The sequence below is a fragment of the Pongo abelii genome, chromosome 2 (assembly GCF_028885655.2).
Source record: "Pongo abelii isolate AG06213 chromosome 2, NHGRI_mPonAbe1-v2.0_pri, whole genome shotgun sequence".
Classification (NCBI taxonomy): domain Eukaryota; kingdom Metazoa; phylum Chordata; class Mammalia; order Primates; family Hominidae; genus Pongo; species Pongo abelii.
In genome coordinates this window covers 74,655,202-74,677,677 of record NC_085928.1, presented here as the reverse complement: position 1 = coordinate 74,677,677, position 22,476 = coordinate 74,655,202, and the positions used below count along the sequence as shown (strand labels likewise).

At 41.8% G+C, this 22,476-nt stretch overlaps 1 long non-coding RNA gene across 1 annotated transcript in view; it reads right to left on the bottom strand.

Moving 5' to 3' along the window:
- Positions 1 to 22,476, bottom strand: part of LOC134761000 (uncharacterized) — a 259,752-nt gene that overhangs the window by 112,936 nt on the left and 124,340 nt on the right. The window contains exon 2 of the long non-coding RNA XR_010139178.1: positions 2,295 to 2,411. This is a non-coding gene — a long non-coding RNA (uncharacterized LOC134761000). The remainder of the gene's footprint in view (positions 1 to 2,294; positions 2,412 to 22,476) is intronic.

Here is a 22,476-nt window from a genome sequence, read left to right as displayed (position 1 = left end):
TGGTCCATTCTCTTTTATTCTTATTTCTTTCATCTCCTCTGCCTGTGTATTTTCAAATACTCTCTCTTCAAGCTCACTAATTCTTTCTTCTGTTTGATCACTTCTGCTATTAAGAGACCCTGATGCATTCTTCAGTATGTCAATTGCATTTTCAACTCCAGAATTTTTGCTTGATTCTTTTTAACTATTTCCATCTCTTTGTTAAATTTATCTGATAGGATTCTGAATTCCTTCTCTGTGTTATCTCTAATTTCTTTGTGTTTCTTCAAAACAGCTATTTTGAATTCTCTGTCTGAAAGGTCACATATTTCTGTCTCCTTGGAATTAGTCCTTAGTCTCTTTTTTAGTTTGTTTGGTGAGGTCATGTTTTCCTAGATGGCCTTGATGCTTGTGGATGTTGTTTAGTGTCTGGGCATTGAAGAGTTATTTATTGTAGTCTTCACAGTTTGGGCTTCACAGATGTACCCATCCTTCTTGCAAAGGCTTTCCAGATATTCAAAAGAAATTGGGTATTGTGATCTAAATTTTTAGTCATTGCAGCTGCATCTGCTTTAGGGAACACCCCAAGCCCAGTAATGCTCAGACTCATAGAGATACCACCTTGGTGGTCTTAGGTAAGATCCAGAAGTGTTCTGTGGATTACCAGGCAGAGACTTTTGTTCTCTTCCCTTACTTTCTCCCAGACAAAGAGAGTCTCTCTCTTTGTGCTGTGCTGCCTGGAGCTAGGGGAGGGTGACACAAGCACCCCTGTGGCTACCAACACTGAAACTACACTGGGTCAGACACAGCACTGAATCTTGCCCAGTAACTACTACCTGGCTACCACCTATGTTTGTTCAAGGCCCTCTACAATCAGCAGGTGGGAAAGCCAGCGAGGCTTGTGTCCTTCCTTTCGGCAGTGAGTTCTCCGAGGCCCTCAGTGGGTCCAGAGATGCAGTCTGGTAACCAGGGCCTGGAGTTGGAAACCTTAGAAATCTACCTGGTGCTCTACTCTACAGGCTGAGTTGGCACACAAATCATAAGACAAAGTCCTTCCCACTTTCCCTCCCCTTTCCATGGGGAGTGGAGTCTCTCTCCATGGCTGTCACCATTATAGGCCCACAGAGAGTACTGCCAGACTACCATCAATGTTCACTTAGGGCCCAACAGCTCTTCAGTCAGCTTCTGGTGAATGCTGCTAGGCCTGACACTCACCCTTCAGGGCAGTGGGCTCCCCTCTGATCTAGGGAAGGTCCAGAAATCTCATCTAAGAGCCAAGACCTAGAATCAGGGACCCCCCCAAAGTCTATTTTGTGCTCTACCCCACTGTGGCTGAGCTGGCACCTAGGTTGTAGGACAAAGTCCCCTTTATTCTTCCCTCTGCTTTTCTCAAGCAGAAGGAGTCTCTCCTCATAGCCACCACCGCTGGAAATGTGCTGGGTCACACTGGAAGCCAGCACATCTCAGAGTCTCACCCAAGGCCCACAGCATGTATTACCAGGCTACCACTGCTGATTTTTCAGGGCCCAAGGGCTCTTTAGTTAGCAGGTGATTAATCCTGCCCAGGACGGACTGGGTCCTTTCTTTCAAGGCAGCAGTTTCCCTTCTGGTGCAGGGTGTATCCAGCAATATCATCTGAGAGCTAGGGCCTGGAATGGGGGCCTCACAACTCTGTCCAATGCCATATCCTGTTGTGGCTGAGCTGATATCCAAGTTGCAAGACAACGTCCTCTTTATTCCTCCCTCTCCTCTCCTCAAGTGGAAGAAAGGAGTCTCTTTTGGAGCAGCAAGCTGCACTACCTGAGGTTGGGGGAGGAGTGGTAAAGCACTCTCTTGGCTGCCCTGTCTGGTGTCTCACTAGGTTGCATGTCCCCCAAATCCACTGGCTCTGAGCCCAGCACATGACTAGGACTTGCCTAGGACTTGCAGTCCTTGTGGCCTAGACTGTCTTTCAAGTTTACTTAGGACCCCAGAGCCCTTTACCTAGCAGTGGCAAGGCTTGTCAAAACTCAAGTTCTGATGGCTGAGATGGGTAATGCCCCTCTTGCTAGGGCCTGTCTATGCTTCCTCCATGGACATCAGCTGAGTTCAGCTTGGTGTTGCTTTCTACTGTGACAGCAGAGCACTGAGTTTCAATGTAAAGCCCCTCAGTCACTGCATTATCCTCCCACAAGCATAATATTCTCTCTTCATGCCATGCAGCTGTTGCCAGGATGGGAGTGAGGTGGTGTCAGCAATTCAAGGCTGTCTTTCCTCCCCTCTTCAATGCCTCTTTCAGTGATATGAAGTTAAAACCAGGTACTGTGATCACTCACCTGATTTTTTGTTCTTATGAAGGTGCTTTTTTGTGTGGACAGTTGTTAAGTTTGGTGTTCCTGTTGCAGGGACAATCAGTGGAGGCTTCTACTCAGCCATCTCACTCTGCCTCCCTCCTAAAAAAAAGAAAAAAGGTTTTGAAAGTAATGAAAGAAAAATGAAAAATGTGGAATGCTTCACAGAACTACAAACTCATCACGTTAGTGTCCATTGCTGGCACTCTAAAAATGTAAAGTTATTATTTAGCCCAACTGAAGGAAGAAAAATGGCCAGTATGGATCAAAAATGTACAAATGTCTGATGTAAAGTCACTGGGTGTTGAACTAAGCAGCAGCCTGAAAAAAAAATCCCTGTCTACTGCTACACCTAGGAAATGTAGCCTCCACTCTTCTCCCTGTAGACTGCCAGGGTTTCCAGGTCACTGCACTTAGCCCATTGAAGAGAAGAGAAACAAAAACACTCCAACAACCAATTATCTCTCCTTGTTTTTATTGTACCAAAAAGCAGGCTTAATCTCCTTGCTCCTTTTTAACCTTCCTTTTCATGCAGATGAGAGAGAGAGAGACAGAGAGAGAGACAGAGAGAGAGGACAGAGAGACAGACAGAGAGAGAGAGAAAGGAAGGAAAGAAGGAAGGAATGAAGGAAGGAAGGAAGGAAGGATGGAAGGAGGGAGGGAGGGAGAATGGGAATGTATAGACTTTATGAAGATGTAATAAAATCTCTCTAATGTATCTCTCAAAGTCCTATTACAGGATCTTTCTTCTATCTCTTTGTTGACATTCTGGTTTTCTTGTACTGGCATCCAGGATACTTTCCTTGGACCCACTTTCTTAGACATTTCTGTAAAGGAACAGTCTTCCAGCTCCTCTGTATTAGAGGAAATTGAAGCCTATGAAAGGTAAGTGCCATGCTCAAGGTCTAGAGTGAGTGGGGCAGAGTTAAAACAACATCTGGGTTTCCTAACTGCAGCTCCATGTTCTTTCAATTCTACCAGTCCACATCATAAAGAGAGATCAAGATGTATTGTTAGGTTTGATCCTGTTTCTTAATTTCCAACATCAGTCTTCTAATAGACAGCCATCATCTTATATTTTTCTATGAATTACCTTGGAAAGGAGTGGAGAAGACCATATATTTTCCATTTCTATGGCCCTGCCCTGGAACACACACAAGCCTGTACTGAGAATCACCTGTGAGAAGCCAAACAGAAAGTCTGCAAAACTGTTAGAACCACTGGCTATTTGATGAATAGCTTCATGGTAGTGATTCCCTCCTCAAGTAGGGGACAACAAATGGGTAACTTGTTCCCCATATTCATATAGATAATAGCTCCAGCTTTGGCTAATATGTCCCTCCCTAATAAGGGTGTGGGACTTTCAGGCATAAGAAAAAAGGCATGTGAAAAGAGCAAAGTCTCCCAATTACAACTGAGGAGGTGGGAGAAATACCTGGTTACAAGCTGTCTCAGGATTCCTAGGATGGTAACGGACCTTGAGGACAGCTGTCCAGGGCAGGAGATTAACACTGAGAAGGCCATGCCAGTGTCCAGGAGGAAGTCAACTTCCTGGCCCTCAATAGTTAAACGTACTCAGGGCTCAGTGAGGGTGATGACACGAGCTGGCGCTTACCCCAGGCACCCTCAGTTCTGTTGTTGGATCATCCAGTTGGGGGCTTCTGGCCCAAAGAAACTTTGCCCTCTGGGGCAGTGCACCTTCCAGTGATTGCCTTGGCATAGTGGACATGGGTGAGGGGGCAGCTTGTTTCTCTTTGGGCAATGTTTTTTAAGGTGTTCTTGCAAACCACACTGATAACAAGCCCTACCAGGTGATTGGCCTGCTCCATTTTCTGTGCTGTCTGAATCACCAAGGTTTGTTTGTCTGAGGGCCATGACTAAGGCTGCGGCCTTTCTCCGATTTCTCTTTTCCTTTTCGGCCTATTCCTCTTGGTCGCTATTATAGAACACTGAGATTGCCAGGTTTAATAATGCCTCCAGATTTTATTCAGGGCCCACGGCTCGCTTTTGGAACTTTCTCCTGATATCTGTGCCTGATTGGGTAGTAAACTTATCTTTTAGGATCAATTGACCCTTGAGTGAGTCGGGTGACGGGGGAGTATATTTTCCTAAGGCCTCCCATAGCCATTCGAGGAAGGCAGAAGGATTTTCTTCCTTTCCCTAAGTTATCGTGGACATCATCGAATAATTCATGGGCTTTTTCCTAATTCTCCTTAGTCCTTCTAGAACACAGGTCAGCAGATGTTTACGAATCCAGTCCCCATGATCTGAGTCTAGGTCCTAGTGGGGATGCATACTGGGAACGGCTTGCTCACTGGTAGGGAATTTGTCCCTTTCTTCAGCTGTCATTCTATCATTTACTTGACTAAGATACCAGGTATCTCCAAATTCTCAGGCTGCAGCTAAAGCCACATTCTTTTCATTAAAGGCCATGGTTTGATCTAACAATAGCAAGACATCTCTCCAAGTGAGGTCAAAGGTTTGCCCTAGACCCTGTAGGGAATCTATATACCTATCAGGATCATCTGAAAACTTCCCCAGGTCTACCTTGATCTGCTTTAAATCAGAGAGGGAGAAGGGGAAATGTACCCAGGTTGGGCAAAATTCCCCTCCCCCTACAGCTTGAAGGGGTCATAACAGATAGCCCAGGGGTTTTTGTGGTCCCTTGGAGATTTCTTTACTTATTTCCTCCTGGGTGGGGGAGATTAAAGGAGGCTTAGCATTAATAGGAAGGGGAGCTGTAGGAAGGCTAGGATATGGAGGTAAGCTGAGAGGTCCTCCTGTGGGATGTAGATTGCAAACTTTGCATAGTTGTGGATTATTTTTCAATGAAAAGAAGGCTTGGACATAAGGTATTTCACTCCAATTGCCTTCCCTCTTACAGAAAAGGTCAAGCTGCAGGATAGTATTGTAATTTATACTTCCCTCAGGTGGCCATTTTTCCACATCAGAGAGAGAATTGGGGCCAGGCCATGGTGCAGAAAAAAATGAGCCACTTCTTTTTCAAGGTTTGTGGGTCAAATTGGTCCCAATGGCTTAGGATGCATTTCAAGGGTGAGCCTGTTGATGCCTGAGTGTTTCCCATCTGAAAGAAAAAAATGCCCATGGTTTTGATTTGTTTGTTTCCCCCCCACACCCGAGCAAGAACCTGAAATGGTCCCTGGACCCTGCTGATCAGAATAGTTGTGCTCACTGACGCAGCAGCAGATCCCCCTCTTGCCCAAGAACCCATAACAGTCCCTGGACCCTGCTGATCAGAATAATTGCGCTCACCAATGCAGCAGCAGAAACACTAGTTTTCCTCCTAGACCGCAAAGAGGACTGACAAAGGTCGGATTTAGTGGCCCTTACCAACACATTCTTGAAAACCTGTACCCTTGCCTTTCCTCTTAGACCACAAACTGGACAGAAAAATCGGATTTAGTAGCCCTTACCGATGCATTCTCAAAGCCTGTTAGAGTCCTAAGCGTTTTCCCCTGTTAGTATTGGGACCTTACCTTTGTCCTATAAGATGATATGCATCAAAATGGGGCAGAGGACCATACCAATGAGGGAGGGAAGGGATCTCCAGGGTTGGAGGAGTGATGCCTTTTGTCCACACTTCTCATCATATGAATAGGAAGGATATAATTTCTGAGGGTTCCCATATCCTAGCTTCAGGAATAGCCTTTGTTAGGCCTGCTAGTCTGAGAAGGGATCCTAAAATTCCAGATAGTCCCCCACGACAGGGCTTTGGGCAAAAATTATATCTTTCTAATTGGTGATCCCAGGTGCCTAAAGAAAGGAACAGAGTCCCAAAATTTATACTAGAAATCATTCTTATAGGAGAAACTAGAAGAGCACCATAGACAGGAGTGGTTTTTGGATGCACGACTAGCCCCGGAGGAGAGAGGCAGAAGGAAGTTTGTCTGACAGGCATTAGGACCAGGAGGCAAGGGTCAGGAAAGATAGGACAGATGGGCAAGTCTCACTTGGGTGATGTAACTTTAAGAGCTCAGCTCATGGCTGCAGGGCCAACCAACTTTTTGTTGGGACCCCAGAGCTGAATGGCTTTCCTCTCTGTTGACCCTCAGCTCAGCCCAGAAGTACAGGAAAAGCAGAAGCTGGTTCCAGGCAAACCAATGCTTCCAACTCCAAAGAGTCAGGGGTTGTTAGAGAGCCCTTTCCCAGAAAGCCTGACACCCATGTCTTTAGTCCGGCAGCCGCACTAGTCACTTTAAACTGGCTGACAGGTGTCCAGTGTTTAGCCTCCAAATTCTAAGGAAAAATAGGAGAGAATAGCAAGCGAAAGGGGTCTGATGGTACTCACTGCGTGGCGATACCCCAGATGAGCCCCCAAGATGTGTCTGGAGTTGCTTCCTTCTGGAGGGTTCATGGTCTCACTGACTTCAAGAATGAAGCCACAGACCTCCACAGTGAGTGTTACAGCTCTTAAAGGTGGCACAGACCCAAAGCGTGAGCAGCAGCAAGATTTATTGTGAAGAGCAAAAGAACAAAGCTTCCACAGCGTGGAAGGGGACCCAAGCAGGTTGCTCCTACAGGCTAAGGTGGCCAGCTTTTATTCCCTTATCTGTCCCCTCCCATGTCCTGTTTCTGTCCTATCAGAGTGCCCTTTTTCCAAGCCACCCCATGATTGGCTACTCTTAGACTCCTGCTGATTGGTCCATTTTATAAAGTGCTGATTGGTCCATTTTACAGAGTGTTGATTGGTCCATTTTACAGGGTGCTGATTGGTCCATTTTACAAACCTCTTGCTAGCTACAAAGCACTGACAGGTGCGTTTTTACAGAGTGCTGATTGGTGCATTTTACAAACCTCTTGCTAGCTACAGAGTGCTGATTGGTGCATTTTACAATCCCCTTGTAAGAGAGAAAAGTTCTCCAAGTCCCCACTCGACCCAGGAAGTCCAGCTGGCTCTTCACCTATCAGTAGCAGTGACAACTCAGACAATACACCCTGCCTATTTCTTCTGCAAGGAGCACAGAAGAAAGGTCAAAGAAGCAAGCCCCAAGATTTGACTTATATTTATCTGAGAATGATGAGGTAATATGTCTCTTGCTAACTACTTTTTAGATATAGGAGGAAGACAGAGCAGGTATCTCTTTGTCACTTGCTTCTTGGAAAGCCCAGCATGAAGTACAGTATTCCAATGATAAAGAGCCATACTCTTGTCCAGTTCTGTCCAGAGTCTTATATATGCATATTTATTGTGCTCATAAAAGTTTAAAACTCTCTTGGGCACTTGGCAGTGACCATTACCCAATACACAGCCTCTATTTTCAGGAAGTTTACAGTGTGGCACATTATATCCCTTCAATCAGAACTAGATATTTGTTAAAAGGAATTAAAGAACTCCTCTCTTTCCAAACATGATTACAACCCCCATGTGGTCTGAATCTTAAGGACTACACTTTGGAACCCGTGGACAAAATCTACATTTATTACTGACTCAACCTGCCCAAAAACATATGCCAAATTTCAATTTAATTGTGATCTACCCTGCCTAAAAACTTTCGATGACACAGATTGCCCAAGGATAAATAAAAAACTCTTTAGCCTTAAGTTCTGAGCCTTTATAATGTGATGACAGATGAAGAGCTCTGCCATCTCCAGCTCCAGCTCTGCTCAGAAGCAAGGTTGGTCTTCACATCACTAATCATTAAACTATATGTAGTAGGTGGTCAATAAATATTTTATGCAAATGAATTGCAGAGTGGGATAAAATTAGCACAGTGGTTAAAAACATGGGCTTCCTCTTCTCTTACAGTATGTATACTTTTCTGTGTACATATTACATTTCAATTTAAAAAGTTATTTTAATGAGTTCTCAAGCTACTTTGGGTAAAAATCTCTGTTTTGCCACTTTCTGGTAATTACACTGAGCAAGTCATTTCATACTTCATCTCTCTAAGATTCATCTGTAAAGAGGAGACATTTCATTACCCAGTATTGTGATGAGGATTTCATGAGATACATGTGAAGCACTTAGCACAGTGCTGAACACACAATAAGAGCTTAACAAATACTGGTTACAGTTGATATAAATGAATGAATGTCAATTTCCATCTAAACTCTGGGCATTTCTTCCACTAACTGAGCACATGCTATATTCAACAACCATGTTAGATATTGTTCCAGCAACGTATTGGTTAAACCCCTGCTGATAGTTTGAGTTCCTTCTAACATCTGCTGTACAAGTAATAACATTTTTCTCTCTTGGGAAAAAATAGATAGAAAACTGTAATTGTTGTCTCTTTTCCTGAAGTAAGGCAAAGATGTCTCTATGCAGCTTTCCCAGAGGTAAATATTGCATTGTGTAACAGATGGAATAGATAATGCTGGCAAATTCACATGTGAAGATTCTATCTGGAACAGCTGCTATTAAACTTCAGTTTCCACCTTAATCACTATTATAGGTTGAATTGTGTTCCTCAATAAAATGTTGAAGTCCAATCCCCAGTACCTATGAATCTGACTTTACAGAGATAGGAGTTAACAATGATCAAGTTAAGATGAGGTCATTAGTGTAGCTCCTCATCCAATATGACTAGTATCTTTATAAAAAGGGGAAATTTGGATGCAAAGAGAAAAGACAATGTGAAGACACAGAGAAAAGGGGCCATGTGACTGGAATGAGGCATCTACAAGACAAAGAACACCAAGCATTGCCAACAACACCAGAATCCCAGAGAGGAAAAAAAGATCCCCTAGAGCCTTTAGAAGAAGCATGGCCTTGCAGACACCTATATTTCAGACTTCTAGCCTCCAGAACTATGAGGTGAATCTCTTTTGTTTTAACCAGTTTGGGTACCTTTTTACTGAAGCCCTAAGAAACTAATGCAATCATCGTTACCAATACCCCATTTGGGGCTGGCAATCTGCAGTGATTTAAAAGCTCCTGTAGCATATGTCCATCATGTAGGGCTTGTGCAAACAGCATGCTCAAGAGTGACACTAAATGACAAACTGTCTGCTTTTTAAATAAACAGTATAGTATCAGGCATTAAGGACTAGCTGGAGTGAGATGAACTATCAAACTTCAGCACTGCAAAAGCCCTGTTAAAAGAACTACTCAGCAAGAGAGTTTTCCTTGAGAGGTTTTTAATTAAAAGGTTCTAAATTAAAGAGGTTCTAAAATGATGTAGAACATGGATTTCCAAAAAGAACAAGACAAATGCCAAGTATTTAGATGTGGGAGAGGTGAGAATGGAATACAGCAGAGGTTGGCAAACTATGGCCTGCAGACCAAATCTGCCCACCACTCCACCTGTTTTTGTAAAGTTCACTGGAACACAATATGCTCATTTATTTACATATTGTCTATGGCTGTTTTTGTGCTACAACAGTAAAGTCAAGTCATTCTTACAGAGAACATAGGGCCTGCAAAGCCTAAAATATTTACTATCTGGCTCATTACATAAAAAGTTGGCTGAACCCTAGAGTAGAAAAATGATCTATATCAATGGTTCTCAAACTTTAGTGGGTACCAGAATCACCTGGAGGCCTTGTTAAAATTCAGATTGCTGAGTGCCCTAGATTTTCTGACTCAAAATATCTGGGGGTAGGGCCTGAGCATTTGTATTTCTAACAAGTTCCAATGGCCACACTTTGAGAACTGATGCTTTAAGTTTATGCTGACCAATGCACCAATTTAAGCATGATGTAAGACAGGAGTGGGGAATAAGGAAGGGCAGTTAATTTTAAAATTGCATTTGATTTTGAAAAATGAACACAGTTGGAAGATTTACACTATTGATTTAAAACTTCCTAGTAAGCAACAGTAATCAAGACAGTGTAGTATTGTCACCAATAACAGACAATAGATCAATGAAACAGAATAGAGAGTCTGGGATTAAACCATCACATATATAGTGAACTAAACTTTGACAAAGGTGAAAAGATAATTCAATGAAAAAATAATTGTCTTTTCAACAAATGATGATGGAACAGTTGGCTATCCATTAACAACACAAAATATGAACTTTGATTCATTCCTTACACCTTATATTTAGTACAAAAAGGAGAATAGCCAGCTTTCTCTTCATGGTTTGTAGGAAAAATAAACCCAGAAGCAGATGAAGTCAGGCACTGTTGCATGAACTACATGTCAACATTTTTATAAGATGGAAAAGTTGAAAAAGTTTGAAGAAGGTGGCAATGTAGTGCTCTACACCATTCACCCAAACTCTGCATTCGCATCAGAAGAATACTGCTGAGACTCTAACACAAAGACTTCAACAGAATCTTAATCTCAAATTCAAATTTTGTTAAAAAGAATTATTCGATACCCTTAAGGAGAGAGGATACTTTATGGCTGAATAAACACCTTGCTCCTTGTAATAGTTTTTCACCCCCATCATGCAGAATTTTGCTAACTACTAAGGATTTTGCCACCATCAGCAGCAAGGAGTATTGCAGATGCTCTGCGATCTATTCCAGGATTCTCTAATACACAAGGAAATCCCCTCATCATGCATTTGACAAAATGTTGGTCGGCACACATGAGTCTATAAGTAGGTCTCCAGAACAGGAGATAAATCAAAAAGGAAAGAGTAAATTAACTTTTTGAGGTGTTGGTTAGCTGACAGTTAGACTTGAGTTTCATAGATGTGTCTACATGGGCCAAACAAACCCAAGGGCCCAAGGGTCATCTGAATCATTCAGGCCAAATTATTACATCTAAATTAGACCAGACAATTATGTCAAAAATAAATTAGTATTTTTTATTGTTTACTTGCCTGGACACTGAAATACAAGTGTCTCTATTCTTAGGAGAATCTGAATGTAGATGAGAAAATAGATAACCCTCTGATATGGAAGCACAAAGAGGCAGTACTCAACATTGCCCTGGCCCAAAAGACTTCAAACTGACAGCAAGTTTTAAAGAATGACTGATGTTCCAGATAAATGGGCTTGTGAGGTGGGGAGGAGATGGAGCTGTAGGCTGGGAAGCACATGCTACACACAGGAACAGCATGTTCAGAGGTAATAAAAAGCACGAGCTAAGTTCAGGAAAAAGCAAGTTCTTCCATATACCTGAAACATCACGTACCAGAAGGTGTAGAGAGGAATGAGACAGTAGTCCAATCATGATATCCTTCTGTGCCAGTCAGAGGAAAGCATACTCTACCCTGTGAGGCACCTTTAAATCACTTTTAAGAAGTGATGCTATCAAATGTATGTTTTAGAAAGATCACATTGAAGGCAATATGACGGGTTGAATGCGGCAAGAATTGAGGCAGAGAGACTGGTTAGAAAGTTTCTGTAGGAAACGGACTTCAGATAGGACAGTAGCCAATGCAAGTAGGGGGATGGAATGAAAAATACTTAAATGAAATCTTGATTTGATTTCAAATATTTAGAAAATTCAATTAGCAACACATAGAAGGTGATTGGACTTTGCAGACAAAGGGAAAGAGGAGTTATTAAAGATGACTCCCAGATTTCTGTTTTGGGGAAACTGAGTGAATAGTGGTGTCAGTCCCACAATTAAAAATACAAGGAGAGACATGCAGGAAATATGATAAGCTTGATTTTAGACACGTTGAGTTTTTAATGTCTATAAAATTTACACATGTGCTTTCCAGGTATTCACTAAAAACTAGGACCTAAAATCCAGCTGATAATAGTAGCACACTTTTTGAGTCCCAGGCATTCTTCTGAGAACTTTCCTCATAAAACTCATTTAAATCTTCACAGCAACTCTATGAGAAAGGTAAGATTATTAGCTCTGCTTTACAGATGAGGAAAGTGAGGGTCAGATGGGGTTAAGTTACTTGCCAAAGGTCACACAGCTAAGAATAAGTTTCACATGTTTGTCGGCTGCAGAAATGTCTTCTTTTGAGAACTGTCTGTTCATATCCTTTGTCCACTTTTTGATGGGGTTGTTTTTTGTTTCTTTTCTTGTAAATTTGTTTAACTTCCTTGTAGATTCCGGATATTAGCCCTTTGTCAGATTGATAGATTTCAAAAATTTTCTCCCATTCTGTAGGTTGCCTGTTCACTCTGATGATAGTATATTTTGCTGTGCTCTTTAGTTTAATTCAATCCCATTTGTCAATTTTGGCTTTCATTGCCATTGCTTTTGGCATTTTAGTCATGAAGTCTTTGCCCATGCCTATGTTTTGAATGGTATTGCCTCGGTTTTCTTCTAGGGTTTTCTATGGTTTTAAGTCTTACTTTAAGTCTTTAACCCATCTTGAGTTAATTTCTGTGTAAGGTGTAAGGAAGGGGTCCAGTTTCAGTTTTCTACATAGGGCTAGCTGGTTTTCCCAGCACAATTTATTAAATAGGGAATCAATTCCCCATTGCTTATTATTGTTAGATTTGTCAAAGATCAGACGGTTGTATAGGTATGGTGTTATTTCTGAGGCCGCTCTTCTGTTCCATTGGTCTATATATCTCTTTTGGTACCAACACCACACTGTTTTGATTACTGTAGCCTTGTAGTATAGTTTGAAGTCACATCACAGGTCATTAGAGAAATGCAAATCAAAACCACAATAAGATAACATCTCACGCCAGTTAGAATGGTGATCATTAAAACGTCAGGAAACAACAGATGCTGGAGAGGATGTAGAGAAATAGAAACACGTTTATACTGTGGGTGGGAGTGTAAATTAGTTCAACCATTGTGGAAGACAGTGTGGCAATTCCTCAAGGATCTAGAACAGAAATACCATTTCACCCAGCAATCCCATTAATGGGTATATACCCAAAGGGTTATAAATCATTCTGCTATAAAGATACAAGCATATGTATGTTTATTGAAGCACTATTCACAATAGCAAAGACTTGGAACCAATCCAAATGCCCATCAATGATAGACTGGATTTTAAAAATGTGGCACATATACACCATGGCATACTATGCAGCTATAAAAAAGGATGAGTTCATGTGCTTTACATGGACATGGATGAAGCTGGAAACCATCATTTTCAGCAAACTAACACAGGAACAGAAAATCAAACACTGCATGTCCTCACTCATAAGTGGGTGTTGAACAATAAGAACACATGGACACAGGGAGGGGAACATCACAGGCAAGGGCCTGTCAGGGGTGGGATACTAGGGGAGGGATAACATTAGGAGAAATACCTAATGTAAGTGACAGGTTGATGGGTGCGGCAAACCACCATGGCAGGTGTATACCTATGTAACAAACCTGCATGTTCCGCATATGTATCTGCACATGATTTACCCAGAATCATGTAATTAGCTAGTATTAGCTAGCCTTAAATTATGGTTACCCAGGCTGGGCACAGTGGCTCATGCCTGTAATCCCAGCACTTCAGGAGGCTGAGGCAGGCGGATCATGAGGTCAGGAGATTGAGAGCATCCTGGCTAACATGGTGAAATCCCGTCTCTACTAAAAATACAAAAAGTTAGCCAGGCAAGGTGGCAGGCACCTGTAGTCCCAACTACTCGGGAGGCTGAGGCAGGAGAATGGCGTGACCCTGGAGGCAGAGCTTGCAGTGAGCCAAGATCACGCCACTGCACTCCAGCCTGGGCAACAGAGCGAGACTCCATCTCAAAAAAAAAAAAAAAAAATTATGGTTACCCAGTTTGGAAATTAAACTTGGAATCCAGCCAGGCACGGTGGCTCACACCTGTTATCCCAGCACTTTGGGAGGCCAAGGCAAGCAAATCACTTGAGCTCAGGAGTTCAAAACCAGCCTGGGCAACATGGCAAAACCCCCATCTCTGCTAAAAACACACACACACAGGGGGTGTTCCAAGATGGCCGAATAGGAACAGCTCCAATCTGCAGCTCCCAGCGTGATCAATGCAGAAGACAGGTGATTTCTGCATTTCCACTGAGGTACCTGGTTCATCTCACTGTGACTGGTTGGACAGTGGGTGCAGCCCACAGAGGGTTTGCCAAAGCAGGGTGGGGTATCGCCTCACCCAGGAAGTGCAAGGTGTCAGGAGATTTCTCTTTTCCAGCCAAGGGAAGCTGCGACAGACTACCTGGAAAAATGGGACACTCCCACTCAAATACTGAGCTGTTCCCAAGGTCTTATCAACCAGTAGACAAGGTGATTCTCTCCCGTGCCTGGCTCAGCAGCTCCCACACCCACAGAGCCTTGCTCACTGCTAGCGCAGCAGTCTGAGATCAATCTGCCAGAAGGCAGCCTGGCTGGGGGAGGGGCATCTGCCACTGCCCAGGCTTCAGTAGGTAAACAAAGCAGCCCGGAAGCTCGAACTGGGTGGGGCCTACCACAGCTGAACAAGGCCTAATGCCTCTAGACTCCACCTCTGTGGACAGGGCATAGCTGAACAAAAGACAGCAGACAACTTCTGCAGACTTAAACGTCCCTGTCTGACAGTTCTGAAGACAGCAGTGGTTCTCCCAGCACAGCGTTTGAGCTCTGAGAATGGACAGACTGCCTCCTCAAGTGGGCCCCTGACCCCGTGTAGCCTAACTGGGAGACATCTCCCAGTAGGGGTCGACAGACACCTCATACAGGCAGCTGCCCTTCTGAGATGAAACTTCCAGAGGAAGGATCAGGCAGCAATATTTGCATTCTGCTGCCTCTGCTGGTGATACCCAGGCAAACAGGGTCTGGAGTGGAACTCCAGCAAACTCCAAGTGACCTGCAGCTGAGGGACCTGACTGTTAGAAGGAAGACTAACAAACAAAAAGGAATAGCATCAACATCAACAAAAAGGTCACCTACACCAAAACCCCATTTGTAGGTGGCCAACAGCAAAGACCAAAGGTAGATAAAGCCACAAAGATGGGGAGTAACCAGAGCAGAAAAGCGCAAAATTCTAAAAATCAGAGCGCCTTTTCTCCTCCAAAGAATCGCAGCTCCTCACCAGCAGCGGAAGAAGGTGGACGGAGAATGACTTTGACAGGATGACAGAAGTAGGCTTCAGAAGGTCAGTAATAACAAACTTCTCCGAGCTAAAGGAGGATGTTCAAACCCATCACAAGGAAGCTAAAAACCTTGGAAAAACATTAGAAAAATGGCTAACTAGAATAAACAGTGTAGAGAAGACCTTAAATCACCTAGTAGAGCTGAAAACCATGGCACAAGAACTTCGTAACACATGGACAAGCTTCAATAGCTAATTTGATAAAGTGGAAGAAAGGGTATCAGTGATTGAAGATTAAATTAATGAAATAAGCAAGAAAACAAGGTTAGAGAAAAAACAGTAAAAAGAAATGAACAAAGCCTCCAAGAAATATGGGACTATGTGAAAAGACCAAATCTGCGTTTGATTGGTGTACCTGAAAGTGATGGAGAGAGTGGAACCAAGATGGAAAACACTCTTCAGGATATTATCCAGGAGAACTTTCCTGACCTAGGAAGCCAGGCCAACATTCAAATTCAGGAATTACAGAGAACGCCACAAAGATACTCCCCAAGAAGAGCAACCCCAAGACACATAATCATCACATTCACCAAGGTTGAAATGAAGGAAAAAGTATTGAGGGCAGCCAGCGAGAAAGGTCGAGTGACCCACAAAGGGAAGCCCATCAGACTAACAGTGGATCTCTCGGCAGAAACCCTACAAGCCAGAAGAGAGTGGGGGCCAATATTCAACATTCTTAAAGAAAAGAATTTTCAAACCAGAATTTCATATCCAGCCAAACTAAGCTTCATAGTTGAAGGAGAAATAAAATCCTTTACAGACAAGCAAATGCTGAGAGATTTTGTCACCACCAGCCCTGCCTTACAATAGCTCCTGAAGGAAGCACTAAACATGGAAAGGAACAACCAGTACCAGCCACTAAAAAAACAGGCCAAATTGTAAAGACCATCGATGATAGAAAGAAACTGCATCAATTAACGGGCAAAATAACCAGCGAACTTCATAATGACATGATCAAATTCACACATAACAATATTAACCTTAAATGTAAATGGGCTAAATGCCCCCATTAAAAGACACAGACTGGCAAATTGGATAAAGAATCAAGACCCATCAGTGTGCTATATTCAGGAGGCCCATCTCATGTGCAAAGACACACACAGGTTCAAAATAAAGGGACAGAGGAAGATCTACCAAGCAAATGGAAAGCATAAAAAAGCAGGGGTTGCAATCCTAGTCTCTGATAAAACAGACTTTAAACCAACAAAGATCAAAAGAGACAAAGAAGGCAATTACATAATGGTAATGGGATCAATTCAACAAGAAGAGCTAACTATCCTAAATATATATGCACCCAATACAGGAGCACCCAGATTCATAAAGCAAGTCTTTAGGGACCTACAAATAGACTCAGACTCCCACACAATAATAATGGGAGATTTTAATACCCCACTGTCAATATTAGACAGATCAATGGGACAGAAGGTTATCAAGGATATCCAGGACCTGAACTCAGCTCTGCAACAAGCAGACCTAATAGACATCTACAGAACTCTAAAGACCAATCAACAGAATATATATTCTTCTCAGTACCACATCACAGTTACTCTAAAATTGACCACATAATTGGAAGTAAAGCACTCCTCAGCAAATGTAAAAGAAAAGAAATCACAACAAACAGTCTCTCAGACCACAGTGCAATCAAATTAGAACTCAGGATTAAGAAACTCATTCAAAACCACACAACTACATGGAAACTGAACAACTTGCTCCTCAATGACTACTGGGTAAATAATGAAATGAAGGCAGAAATAAAGATGTTCTTTGAAACCAATGAGAACAAAGACACATCATACCAGAATCTCTGGGACACATTTAAAGAAGTGTGTAGAGGGAAATTTATAGCACTAAATGCCCACAAGAGAAAGTAGGAAAGATCTAAAATCAACACCCTAACATCACAATTAAAAGAACTAGAGAAGCAAGAGCAAACACATTCAAAAGCTAGCAGAAGACAAGAAATAACTAAGATCAGAGAAGAACTGAAGGAGATAGAGACACAAAAAAATATTCAAAAAAATCAATGAATCCAGGAGCTGGTTTTTTGAAAAGATCAACAAAATTGTCAGACCACTAGCAAGACTGATAAAGAAGAAAAGAGAGAAGAATCAAATAGATAAAATAAAAAATGATAAAGGAGATATCACCACCAATCCCACAGAAATACAAACTACCATCAGAGAATACTATAAACACCTTTACACAAATAAACTAGAAAATCTAGAAGAAATGGATAAATTCCTGGACACATACACCTGCTGAAGACTAAACAAGGAAGAAGTAGAATCTCTGAATAGACCAATAATGGGCTCTGAAATTGAGGCAATAATTAAGAGCCTACCAACCAAAAAAAGTCCAGGACCATATAGATTCACAGCCGAATTCTACCAGAGGTACAAAGAGGAGCTGGTACCATTCCTTCTGGAACTATTCCAATCAATAGAAAAAGAGGGAATCCTCCCTAACTCATTTTATGAGGCCAGCATCATCATGATACCAAAGCCTGGCAGAGACACAACAAAAAAAGAGAATTTTAGGCCAATATACCTGATGAACATCAATGCAAAAATCCTCAATAAAATACTGGCAAACCGAATCCAGCAGCACATCAAAAAGCTTATCCACCATGACCAAGTTGGCTTCATCCATGGAATGCAAGGCTGGTTCAACATACACAAATGAATAAATGTAATCTATCAATAAACAGAACCAATGACAAAAACCACATGATTATCTCAATAGATGCAGAAAAGGCCATTGACAAAATTCAACAGCCCTTCATGCTAAAAACTCTCAATTAACTAGGTATTGATAGAATTTATCTCAAAACAATAAGAGCTATTTATGACAAACCCACAGCCAATATCATACTGAATGGGCAAAAACTGGAAGCATTCCCTTTGAAAACTGGCACAAGACAGGTATGCCCTCTCTCACCACTCCTATTCAACACAGTGTTGGAAGTTCTGGCCAGGGCAATCAGGCAAGAGAAACAAATAAAGGGTATTCAATTAGGAAATGAGGAAGCCAAATTGTCCCTGTTTGCAGATGACATGATTGTATATTTAGAAAATCCCATCGTCTCAGCCCAAAATCTCCTTAAGCTGATAAGCAACTTCAGTAAAGTCTCAGGATACAAAATCAATGTGCAAAACTCACAATCATTCCTATACACCATTAACAGACAAACAGAGGGCCAAATCATGAATGAACTCCCATTCACAATTGCTACAAAGAGAATAAAATACCCAGGAATCCAACTTACAAGGGATGTGATGGAGCTCTTCAATGAGAACTACAAAGCACTGCTCAAGGAAATAAAAGAGAACACAAACGAATGGAAGAACATTCCATGCTCATAGGTAGGAAGAATCAATGTCGTGAAAATGGCCATATTGCCCAAAGTAATTTATAGATTCAGTGCCATCCCCATCAAGCTACCAATGACTTTCTTCACAGAATTGCAAAAAACTACTTTAAAGTTCATATGGAACCAAAAAAGAGCCCACATTGCCAAGACAAGCCTAAGCAAAAAGAACAAAGCTGGAAGCATCACGCTACCTGACTTCAAACTATACTACAAGGCTACAGTAACCAAAAGAGTATGTTACTGGTACCAAAACAGATATATAGACCAATGGAACAGAACAGATCCCTCAGAAATAACACCACACATCTACAACCATCTGATCTTTGATAAACCTGACAAAAATAAGCAATGGGGAAAGGATTCCCTATTTAATAAATGGTGCTGGGAAAACTGGCTAGCCATACGTAGAAAGCTGAAACTGGATCCCTTCCTCACACCTTATACAAAAATTAATTCAAGATGGATTAAAGACTTAAATATTAGACCTAAAACTGGAGAAGAAAAAAACCCAAGAAGAAAACCTAGGCAATACCTTTCAGGACATAGGCATGGGCAAGGACTTCATCTCTAAAACACCAAAAGCAATGGCAACAAAAGCCAAAATTGACAAATGGGATCTAATTAAACTAAAGAGCTTCTGCACAGCAAGAGAAACTATCATCAGCATGAACAGGCAACCTACAGAATGGGAGAAAATTTTTGTAATCTATGCATCTGACAAAGGGCTAATATCCAGAATCTACAAAGAATTTAAACAAATTTATAAGAAAAAAACAAACAACCCCATCAAAAACTGGGCAAAGGATATGAACAGACACTTCTCAAAAGAAGACATCTATGCAGCCAAAAGACACATGAAAAAATGTTCATCATCACTGGTCATTAGAGAAACACAAATGAAAACCACAATGAGATACCATCTCACACCAGTTAGAATGGTGATCATTAAAAAGTCAGGAAACAACAGGTGCTGGAGAGGATGTGGAGAAATAGGAATGCTTTTACACTGTTGGTGGGAGTGTAAATTAGTTCCACCATTGTGGAAGACAGTGTGGCGATTCCTCAAGGATCTAGAACTAGAATTACCATTTAACCCAGAAATCCCATTACTGGGTATATACCCAAAGGATTATAAATCATGCTACTATAAAGACACATGCACACATATGTTTACTGTGGCACTATTCACAATAGCAAAGACTTGGAACCAACCCAAATGTCCATCAATGATAGACTGGATTAAGAAAATGTGGCACATATACACCATGGCATACTATGCAGCCATAAAAAGGGATGAGTTCATGTCCTTTGCAGGAACATGAATGAAACTGGAAACCATCATTCTCAGCAAACCATCTCAAGGACAGAAAACCAACACCACATGTTCTCACTCATAGGTGGGAATTGAACAATGAGATCACTTGGACATAGGACGAGGAACATCAAACACCAGGGCCTGTCGTGGAGTGGGGGGTTGGGGGAGGGATAGCATTAGGAGAAATATCCAATGTAATTGATGAGTTGATGGGTGCAGCAAGCCAACATGGCACATGTATACCTATGTATCAAACATGCACATTGTGCACATGTACCCTATAACTTAACACACATGCACGCACACACACACACACACAAAATTAGCCAGGCATGGTGGCACACTCCTATGGTCCCAGCTATTTGGGAGGCTGAGGTGGAAAGGTCACCTTAGCCTGGGAGGTTGAGGTTACAGTGAGCTGAGATCACATCACTGCACTCCAGCCTTGGTGACAGAGTAAGACCCTGTCTCAACAAAAAATAAATAAATAAACTTGGAGTCCCCACATGGTTGGTAAGAATTCTACTACTAAAATACACTTCTCTTTGAGAACACAAGGAAAAACATGCTTACAATTCATTTACTAACCAAAATAATAACAATACATTTGGTTAACTCTGGGGGTTAGGGAATCAAGTAGCTAGAGTAAAAATGTATCTTATGTAATTGCTACCCATATCAGAAATGGATAAGCACAGGAATTTCTTTCCACATAGAGAATAGTGGAAGAAAAGACTGGTGTGCCATCAAGGGTGTCTCCCATTGTGCTTCCTCATGAGGGTGGTTCTCTGACTTATGTTTGGTAAAGGGAACATTTTTTAATTCATGTTTTCCTTTGCTCTGTTGTCAATTACAGCTTTTGCTCAGGGGAGCCTTCACCTCCTCACCTCTACCTCCTTCCTCATTCCTGGTTTGTACAACACCCAGATGAACCCTCTGCCAGCTCAGTGATTATGGTTCGAAGCTTAAATCACTGGCTACCCTAGGGAGCATTCTTATTTAAAAGACTGCTTGAAAAACATTCTGAAGCTGAAGAAGCAATAGAAAAATATATCTTCTTGGGGATTTCAGTCTACGTAAAGAGGCTGGACAGACAGAAAAGGATGAAAGAAGATCTGATGTCTAATCTTCTTAGCTCTGCCATTGGCTTGGGGTTTTACCTTGGGCTAGTCATAAAATTTCTCTGTATCTCAGTTGGTTTGTTTGTAAAATGAAGGCCTTGAATCAAATGAATTCCATGTTTCCTTCCAATTTTATAATGCCATTATTTTTTGAGCTTCCCAAAACCTCCCTTATGCCCAAGCAACAGTGTCCCCTGTCCTGGAACCCACAATTTACATAGTCTCAGGGTCTAAAGGGATGAGCCTACCCTTGGACCTGGCTCCAAGAGCCCAGGACCGCAGAATTCTCTGGCTGTGCAGGCTGACATAGGTATCACATGCATGTGTGTGTAAGGGCCTCATATAGCACTACATGGACCTGAGGCTGGGGAACACAGTCTGCTGATTGGCTGTCTCTGCTACTGCATTCTGGCACTGAGCTCTGAAGAGTCCAGAACCTGGCCTTCCAAGTCATTATAATATTTGTTAATGTAAGAGACTAAAATATATATAATTTCATTGTTTGCTATAGCTTGATTTGTAACTTTGAAATACAAGGCATACTGTGATAGAGCTTCTATTTACATTCTTGCCCTGGGCCCTGAAAATCTCAAAGGCTGCCCTAGAGATTCCTATTCAAGAGTCTAGGTTTCAGAGCTTTATAAGTTTTACTTAATACAAGGTGTAAATAATGATACAGGGTATGGGTAAGCATGGGGTAGATGGAGTATATCTACATTAATCCAGAGTGTCAAATGAATTGTCATTCTCTCAAAAATAAAATATTATGCCTATTCCTAAATACGTTAAAGCCCCTAGGTTATTCTATTGGCATTTATAGAGCACTGTAAATCAGTAATCTGTGCATGATAAATCCAACTTCCAAGTTATATCTATTAATAAATTATATTATAATTTATTTATATTATTTTATTATTATATTTTTTATTATATTACTTCCCCTCTTTTCTTTCCCCTTTGCCTTAAGGAAAAAAGAAACTTGTGTTCAGCGGGTAAAACGTAGAACTTCAGACATATGCTTCCATTAAATGAAAAGGAAATCTTAAGGGTCCCAAAGAGCTAGAATAGTTCAACAGGCTTTGTTCTGCTATGTATTCCACCCCAATTCTCCAAATCCTGGTGTTCATTCTCTCTCCCTTTCTCGCTGTGGTTTCTCATGATTTTTATAATGCAAATTTCAGGCATGATGGCAGGACAATGGGAAGATCTTATTGGACTTCAGGTATAGTTTTAGAACACTTGGGGTTACACTAGTGGAGAGTCATCATGGTTAGTATTAGTACTATGCTTTAGAGTTAAAACAGGCTCACATCCTGAATCTGAGACACTCATCACAGTAATCCTAGAGGTAGATTATATTCTATTTTACCTATGGGGAAAGAGGGTAAGTTGGACACTCTGCTCAGGTCATGGGTATCCTTCCATTATGCCTCAGACAGAAAAAACCCAGCCAATTATCTTGGACTCGGGGCCCCAGTA